The sequence below is a fragment of the Myotis brandtii genome, unplaced genomic scaffold, assembly GCF_000412655.1.
Source record: "Myotis brandtii unplaced genomic scaffold, ASM41265v1 scaffold698, whole genome shotgun sequence".
NCBI classification, from domain to species: domain Eukaryota; kingdom Metazoa; phylum Chordata; class Mammalia; order Chiroptera; family Vespertilionidae; genus Myotis; species Myotis brandtii.
Window position 1 is genome coordinate 813,997 of NW_005370731.1, and position 8,617 is coordinate 822,613.

Consider the following 8,617-nt stretch of genomic DNA (forward strand, 5'->3'; position numbering starts at 1 on the left):
GCATCTAATAACTAGTGATAAGAAAAACAACAACCCAAACAATGTGCTGGAAATTGTGCAAAACGCTCCAAATACATTATCGTTAATTTAATGCTTGAGGCAGATCCATGAGGCTGATCACCTCACTTTCCAAATGGGGGCGCTCAAGCTCAGTCCAATAAGAAACTCTTGCAGTGACACGGCTTAACTGAGCCGGCAATAGAATCCAACTGACTTTGAAGCTCAAATTATCCTAACCATTATACATACAGCTTCTCCTCGGCACAATTATTGTTCAAAAATAAGGAATGAAAATTTTTTCTTTGCTTTCCCCTTGCCCCTGTGTTCCAACCCTAACCTCCAAGTAAGAGACCCTCATTCCACAATTAACTTCCTTTACAGATATGAGGTACAGCACCTGTGAGCTCAGGCCTTGAAGTCAGGGGAAACTCTACTTCATGGTACCTGTATAATGCAAGCATGCTTCCTCACCTTGCCACTGTAGGTTTCTTCGTTTATAAAATTGAGGTCATATCATCTACCTCACAGACATGTCCTTGAAGTTTAAAAGAGTTAACTGTAAAGTGTGGGGCCTATGGTTGTTAATTCAAGGGTTATTGTCTGAGAGAGATGGAACTTAGCTAACAAAAGGGGTGCTGTTGGCTTGAAACCTGGGGAATCTGAAACTGGCTCCCATACACTGAGGGCAAGGAGAGGCCAAAGAAAGAGGCAGACTACTCTAGACTGGCAGGTGGCAGGTTTAACAAGCCAGGGAACTTATGTATAAGTCTTGTCTTGAGTGGCCACAAGCAGATCTCCTCCCATGCCCACCAGAGTCTTAAAAGTTTATGTAGAGGCCTTAATAGGGTTCAGTCATGTATATGTCAAGATGGTCTCAACAACATGTTGCTCTCTCAAGTCTTCATCCTTGAAAGTGGCTCCCATTGTGGGACCAGTGGGCAGAACATACATTTCAAGGATAGGGGAGGGGGGAGGAGCCTCCCAATTGCCCAGGTTGGGCTCACAGATCAACCAATAGTCATGTTCTCTGGATGACCTCCTCCAACAGATGCTCCCTAGCATGTTCTACTATCTTGAAGCAGTGATGAAACACCGTAAGTATATCATTTTTATTCTTGGAGAAGTCTTGGAGGTTGGGGTATGGTTTTCAACCCCACCTTCTTCTGATCCTATCCCTTGGATAATCAAGTATCTTCTTCTTCCATATCCCTGGTGCCAGGGCCCCTCACTCTCCCAGGCTGACTAATCTAGACTTATGGGAGGATCTGGGTAATGCGTAACTTCTGGATCTAAGAACTGAGACTCAAGCCTGGAAGTGGCCTGGTGGCTGAGAGAATGGAACTGACCTAGAAAAGGTGCTGAAATTGCAGTGGGTGCCAGGCCATGGTTCTTTGTCTCAGGGTGAGGCACCTGCCGTGGCACTGGTGTCTCTATAGTCCAATGTTTCTTGACTTTTGGTCCCTTCCTTCTGCATCTCTTCCCCTTGTTTTCTGCTAGAAGAGGTTAGGATCTCAGGACTTGGGCTGCAAGCAGTTTTAGTCCATGAGGTTTTTCACGGTTCTTAGAGGGTGAGGATGAGGGCAGTGGGAAAATTCAAAGACATAAGCCAGAGCTCCCCTTCATAGTTGATTAAGAGAGGCCCTCAAGTCCCCACAGCTGGCTCATAGTCCCATAGCATCCTGGGAACACTGACCCCTCACCAAGAGCCCATCTTATGCATGGAGTCTAAGAGAACGCCTCAGTCAGGGGCTTTGTTCTTCACCTGTGAAAGACCTCCCCCCATACTCCTTGCAAACAACAGGAACCCTCTAAGACAGCGGTTCTCAACCTGTGGATCGCGACCCCTTTGGCGGTCAAACGACCCTTTCACAGGGGTCGCCTAAGACCATCCTGCATATCAGATATTTACATTACGATTCATAACAGTAGCAACATTACAGTTATGAAGTAGCAACGAAAATAATTTTATGGTTGGGTCACAACATGAGGAACTGTATGTAAAGGGCCAGAAGGTTGAGAGCCACTGCTCTAGGAGCTCCCTGGGATCAGCTCAGGGAAAAAAACAACAACAAAAAAACAGGACCTTAATATCTTCAACCTGTAGAGAAGCTACTCTGACATTCTTTATATTTCAGGTTTATAAAGGTACAATATTAGTAACACATGAGTATTCCGAAGAGTGTAGCTGAAAAGCTAAGAAATATGGAAAAGCCCACTAGATTTGAAGCTCTTAAAAAAAAATGTTTTTATTGATTTCATAGAGAGAGTAAAGGAGAGGGAGAGAGAGATAGAAACATCAACGATGAGAGAGAATCATTGATGGGTGGCCTCCTGCAAACCTCCCCACTGGGGATTGAGCCCACAACCCGAGCATGTGCCCTGACAGGGAATTGAACCGTGACCTCCTGGTTCATAGGTCGATGCTCAACCATTGAGCCACACCAGCTGGGCTTGAAGCTCTTTTTAATGAATGGCACATTAAAACTCTGATCTTCACCTTGAAATGATTATGAATGTCAACCAGCCTTGCACTCTCCCACTCCAACCAAAGGATATATACCCCGAGCTCCAACTCTTAAGTCATCTTTGGGCCCCTTCCCAAAGAGTTCATGTTTTGTTGAGAATTCCCATTTACAAAGCACTTTGATCCTTTGCCCCTCATTAGCAAGGGACTCAATCTCTCTGCCTTAAATTTCTTACATGTTAAATGGGGGAAATAATTTCTTCTTCTTGGGGATTTTGTGAAGATTAAATGAGATAACGTGATTAAAAGTCCTCTGTAGAAGCAATGAGGTTCAGTATGTGTTGAACAAAATTTACTTCCCTTCTCTACCCCCACAGATGACACTCTCTCTCCATAGCATTCACAAGAGAAAGAATGGTCAAGGGCTATTTTTAGAAACCTGTGGTATTATACTCCCCAAACCTGGAAGTAGCCTGGTAGCTGAGAGACTGGAACTGACCTAGAAAAGGTACTGAAATTGCACTGGATAGTTCCTGCAGAGAGAGATCTTTGTAAGTGATGGGCCCTTGAGGCCTTTCAAAATAGTCTGACTTTAGGCAGACACAGGGTTGCCTCATCTCAACAGGCTCTCCTGGGCCCTGCCTTCTCTGTGGGATCCCCAGCTCCAGAGGATCACACACCTCAACTTTTTGTTTTATCCAAGAGACAAAGGTGCTTTCAGATTCTGGGGAAGAAGCAATGAGTCAGAGATGGTGTAGGAGTCCGGAAAGGGGGGCAGGGCGCAACTCAACAAGGTGTTATTAGAACCATTTTAAGTTAAGGAAACCGAGGCTCCGAGAAATTAAATGGTTTGGCCAAGTGCACACCACGTGGAAGGGGTGGAGTCAGAATTCGAATCCAAGTCTGCCTGACATCAATCCCTAAGCACATAGTCTGGACCCAGCGACCGTTACCAGACCTCACCTCACCTTGGCTTTATGTATTACCTTTCTCTTATAATTATTTTGTGAATAACACAATTATATAGCAATGGCTTTTGTGTTAAAAGTATCAGTTTGCTAAACGCATGTAAAACATACCATTGTTTTAGGGTTCTGTTTTTTTCATTTTTAAAAAATATGATGGCAGCTTAAAAAAACCCAAACCAAACAAAAAGGTAATAGCGAGGCCCTCTCTCAACTTTATAAAAGGCCCATGTCGGCTTTGGGCGGGGGTGAATTACTAGTACGTCGCAAGTGCCTTACTAAACCAGGCACAGCAGAGCTCCTCTCCTTGGCACCCAGACCCGCCCTTCGTGAGCTGGGTGCTGGTCCCCACAGTTGCGCTGGTGGACAGGACATTTCCAGTCAATCGCCTAAGCCAGGCGCGGTGATTGGGCCTCGAAGGGCGAGGAGGTTTGAATGGCGCCTGCGTGGGTGTAACCTGCAACCGAGCCCTTAGTGAATCTCATGGGGCAAGTGACCTGGATGCCACGAGGAAAAGCCAAGCAGGAAGGCGCCTTCGGGGGAGCCTGCAGGACTTTGTGTGCGAGTTTGGCACTGACAGATCCTCGATAACAGTCAATCTTCTCCTGTAAAATAGGGATGTTGATCCCCCAAGAGCATTGTGATAAACACCTACAAGGATTAATCCTTGGGAAGTCAAATAAAAATGTGTGAAAGTTTATACGGAATGTCCAGAATAAACAAATCTGTAGAAATAGGGCCAGGGAAAGGGCCCCATGGGGAGTGACTGCTGATGGATGTGGAATTTGTTATGGGGGTGATGAAAATGTTCTAAAATTCGATTGTAGTGGTGCTAATATACAAAAGGCCTTTGAATTGTACATTTCAAATAGGTGAATGATGCCCTATGTGAGCTCTATCTCAATAAAACTGTTTTAAAATGTGTGAAAGTTCTTTGTAACCTCACTAAAAATTTGGGGCACTCTACATATCACAAAATTTCCCCATGTATTATCCAATTTTGTCCTCCATCCAATCCTTTGAGGTGATCATCATTAGAAAGAAACACACATAATTGCAGGGCAGAAGGGACAGTGAGAAATGCCCTAGATACAGTGGTTCTCAACCTTCTGGCCCTTTACATACAGTTCCTCATGTTGTGACCCAACCATAAAATTATTTTCGTTGCTACTTCATAACTGTAATGTTGCTACTGTTATGAATCGTAATGTAAATATCTGATATGCAGGATGGTCTTAGGCGACCCCTGTGAAAGGGTGGTTCGACCGCCAAAGGGGTCTCAACCCACAGGTTGAGAACTGCTGCCCTAGAAGATTAGGAGAAGAGACAGAAGGAGATTCCACTTGAGCTGGGCCTTTAAGGATGGTAGAAACTGGACAAATGGAGACACAATGATGTCCTAGAAGATGGGAAAGCATCGGATATGTATCACCGTAATAATTAGATGTTTGGCTCTAGCATAGAGTATTTGAGGAAGAATTTTCACAAATGTCTGTTTGGGTAAGGTCATGCTATACAAAATGAACATGATATCTGACAATCCAACCCTGATGTTAATTAGCATTAGTAAATCACTAACATCTCTGAGCCTCAGTTTAATTACAGTTCCTATCTTGCAAAGCTGTTGTGATACTTAAATAGCACAGTTAGGGGTTAAATTGTGTCGCCACAAAGACATGTTCAAGTCCTAACCCCTAGTACTCTTTGAATGTGACCTGATTTGGAAATATGTCTTCATAGATTTAATCGAGTTAAGATGAGATCACACTCAATTACGGTGGTCGCTAATCTAATCCGACCAGTGTCTTTGTAAGAAAGAAAAGCAGACACACAAAGACAGACAGAAGGAGGACACCAATGACTACAAAGGAAGAGAATGATGTAGCCAAGGAATGCCGGGGACTGTTGGCTACCACCAAAAACTAGGAAGAGGCAAGGAAGGATTCTATTCAGGGTCTCAGAGGGAACATGGCTCTGCTGACACCTTGATTTTGGACTTCCAGGATTATGAGAGAATACATTTGTGCTGTCTTAAGTAACCCAGTTTGTGTGCTTTGTTACGGCAGCCCTAAGAAACAAATACACTTAGCATATGGTAGGCATGGATACATGTTTCCCTGAGAATTGAACGAGCATTTTGGTCTGCACACTGTAGGCAGCAGGGAGATAGTAGGTGTTCTTGAGCAAGGGAGTTATATGATTTTAAGATTTGGAAGAGGAGAACCTGGAGGTAAACATAGGGTTTTGGCCCTGGGCGGGTGGATCAATTGGTTAGAGCATCGTCCCAATATGCCAAGGTTGCGAGTTCGATCTCCCATCAGGGCACATACAAGAATCAACCAGTGAATACATAAGTGGAATAACAAATCTCTCTTTCTCTCTCTCTCTCTCTCTCTCTCTCTCTCAAAAATAAATAAATAGATAGATAGATAGATAGATAGATAGATAAATAGAATAGGATTTTGCTTTAGTTCATCCACTTGAGAGTAAACAGGGGTTTTTATCTCAGAGTAAGTAGTAGAAATGCACAGGAAGGTCCTTTCCAGAACCTTCTGTAGTCTACTGTGTTCTAAAGGAATGACATGGTCTGAGAAAATTCTTTTACATCTCAACCCAGTAAGCCACTCTCTTGAAATTAGTCTGGGGAAGCCAAGAGTTTGGTCCTAGATCCTATTTCATGGTTTTCTCCCACTTCATTTGCACTCTGCCCTGGCCAGGTAGCTAAATCTCTCTCACTCCCCCTTCCTCTCTCTTTCTCTAAAAATCAATATAAATAAATAAATACATAAATAAATAAATAAGTCTCTGCTCCTTTCATTCCTTCAACTAACTTCCTTCTCAAGATGGAAGGATGATTGATACTTTGTCTTTTCCAAGACTCTCCAGGGCTGGAGAATGCAGTTGGGGGGTACAATTGCTCCCTCATTTCTCCTACACCCTCACCCTCTGCTTTGATTCTTTCTCACTGCCTTGACTTCGTTGTTCTATCTGTGCTTCATTGCTTTGCTGTCACTGGTTACTTGACTGCATCTGATTTTTCATCACCTGTCCCACCTAGAATGCAGCTATGTGCCCTGGCTCACACAAACACCCTGCAACCCGGCTTCTGTCCCTATATTCCACTAAAACAATTCTCTCCAAGTCCTGCGAACCTCATTAAAACACTGCTACTTTCTTCCGATGGCTTCTGAATCTTTATTTATTTTGTTGATTTTGGTTTTTGTCTTTTTTATTACATCCCTCATTTTTTGAAGTGCATTTCCCCAAAGTTCAGGCATTCAACCTCTTTCCCTTGGTTTCAATTGTCATTATATCCCCTAGGCCAGCGATTCCTGACTGGCAATGTCGAGAGACACTTTTTGGTTGGCACAAGGAGCGGGCAGGGAAGGGGGACAGGGTGGGGATGTGTGTGTGCTATCGACATCATGGGGATATAGGCTGGGGATACTTCTAATAAACATCCTGCAATGCACAAGACAACTCCTCACAACAAAGAATTGTCTGGTTCAAAATGTCAATGGTCCTGAAACCCTCCTCCTGGCCCACAACTCTAACTGGCGGCTAATATTTTCACATGGTTGTTGAACTGCAAGCTTGTTGTTTTTTCTACATATTTTAAATGACTGTTAACTACACTTCACTCCTGTTACTGGTTTATCAGACCTAATGCCTGTTATCTGAGTCCTTCCTTTTCCTGGCTTTTCCCTGCCAGTCCCAACAGTCTCCCATGTACTAGTAGCTTAGGGTAAGTCAGCTAAAAAAAAAACACAAAAAACAAAACACAGGCAAAGATCCTCTTCTCAAGAAGCTTACATTCCAAAGGGGAAGAATGAACAATTTCTAATAATCATAAATACAGTGAAACCTTTGTTCTCAAATTTAATGCATTCTGAAAGGCTGTTCAAGAAATGATGTATTAAAAAACTGATTCATTTTTCTCCATTAGAAATAATGTAAGTTGAATTAATCCATTCCATTCACACAAATGATTCCGTTTTAACCTTTCTTATATACAGTACATGTCTAGTGTACTGTTTAATCTATAAATAAACACTTTAAAAACAAAAAGGACATGAAATGTAAATGAAAATTTAACCAAAAGGATATCAAATGTACAGTAAAATATGAAAATGTATGTACACACCAGAACTTACCTTTATCATCGAGAGCTATTGATGACTGGCTATGAAGAGGAGAGATAGAGGGATGTTATCATTTGGAAGGGGAGTCCCCTTCTATAAACATGTCAGATAGCCCAGCCGGTGTGGCTCAGTGGTTGAGTGTTGACCTATGAAGCTAGAGGTCATGGTTCGATTCCTGGTCAGGCACATGCCTGGGTTGCGGGCTCAATCCCCAGTAAGGAGCATGCAGGAGGCAGCCGATCAATGATTTTTCTCATCATTAATGCTTCTATCTCTCTCTCCCTCTCCCTTTCTCTCTGAAATCAATAAAAATATATTTTAAAAAAACATGTCAGGCAGCTGTTCTTCTGGGGTTCTTTCTCTCTTTTGTCTCTTTGGTCCACTTGCTTCAGGCTCACTGGGCCTCTGTCTCGCTAAAAACCTATCTAATGATGTTTGTTTTGCCTGCATTTTGACACCTGCCTGAAGTGAAACACTGCATTGTTATTGAACAAGTTTATTGTAAGGTTTGCTACTTCTTTGTCAGGGTGATATTTCCCAATAAAACTTGGCATTTCTCCCCATTTCCCAAGCATTCCCTGGATTAGCAAAGTAGGACTTTCCCCGCTCTCCCCCTCCTTCTCCTCTGAAAAGCGCTCCTCAGCTGCCGTCTGTGGCTGCTCCCTCTGAAGGTCATGAAGTTCCTTGGTGGTCAGCTCAGTGTTGTGGTCCTCATCAACTACGCCCCATAATACATACCTGCTCCCAAATCCATCTTGCACAGGAGTTGCTAAATCTTCACAAAGGATCATTTTAATTTTGTCTTGTCTTTCCTCAAAACATTTACTATGAAAACCAGGGGCTGACATGTATGTAAAGGTTACCATTGAGGCATCCTATCTAATAATAGACAAACATGGTAATTAACCATACCTCCGCTATGCTTCCCATTGGCTAATCAGCAGGATATGCAAATTAACTGCCAACCAAGATGGCGGCCAGCAGCCACGCAGCTGAAGCGAACATGAGGCTTGCTTGCTCCAGTGATGGAGGAAGCCAAGGTTCCC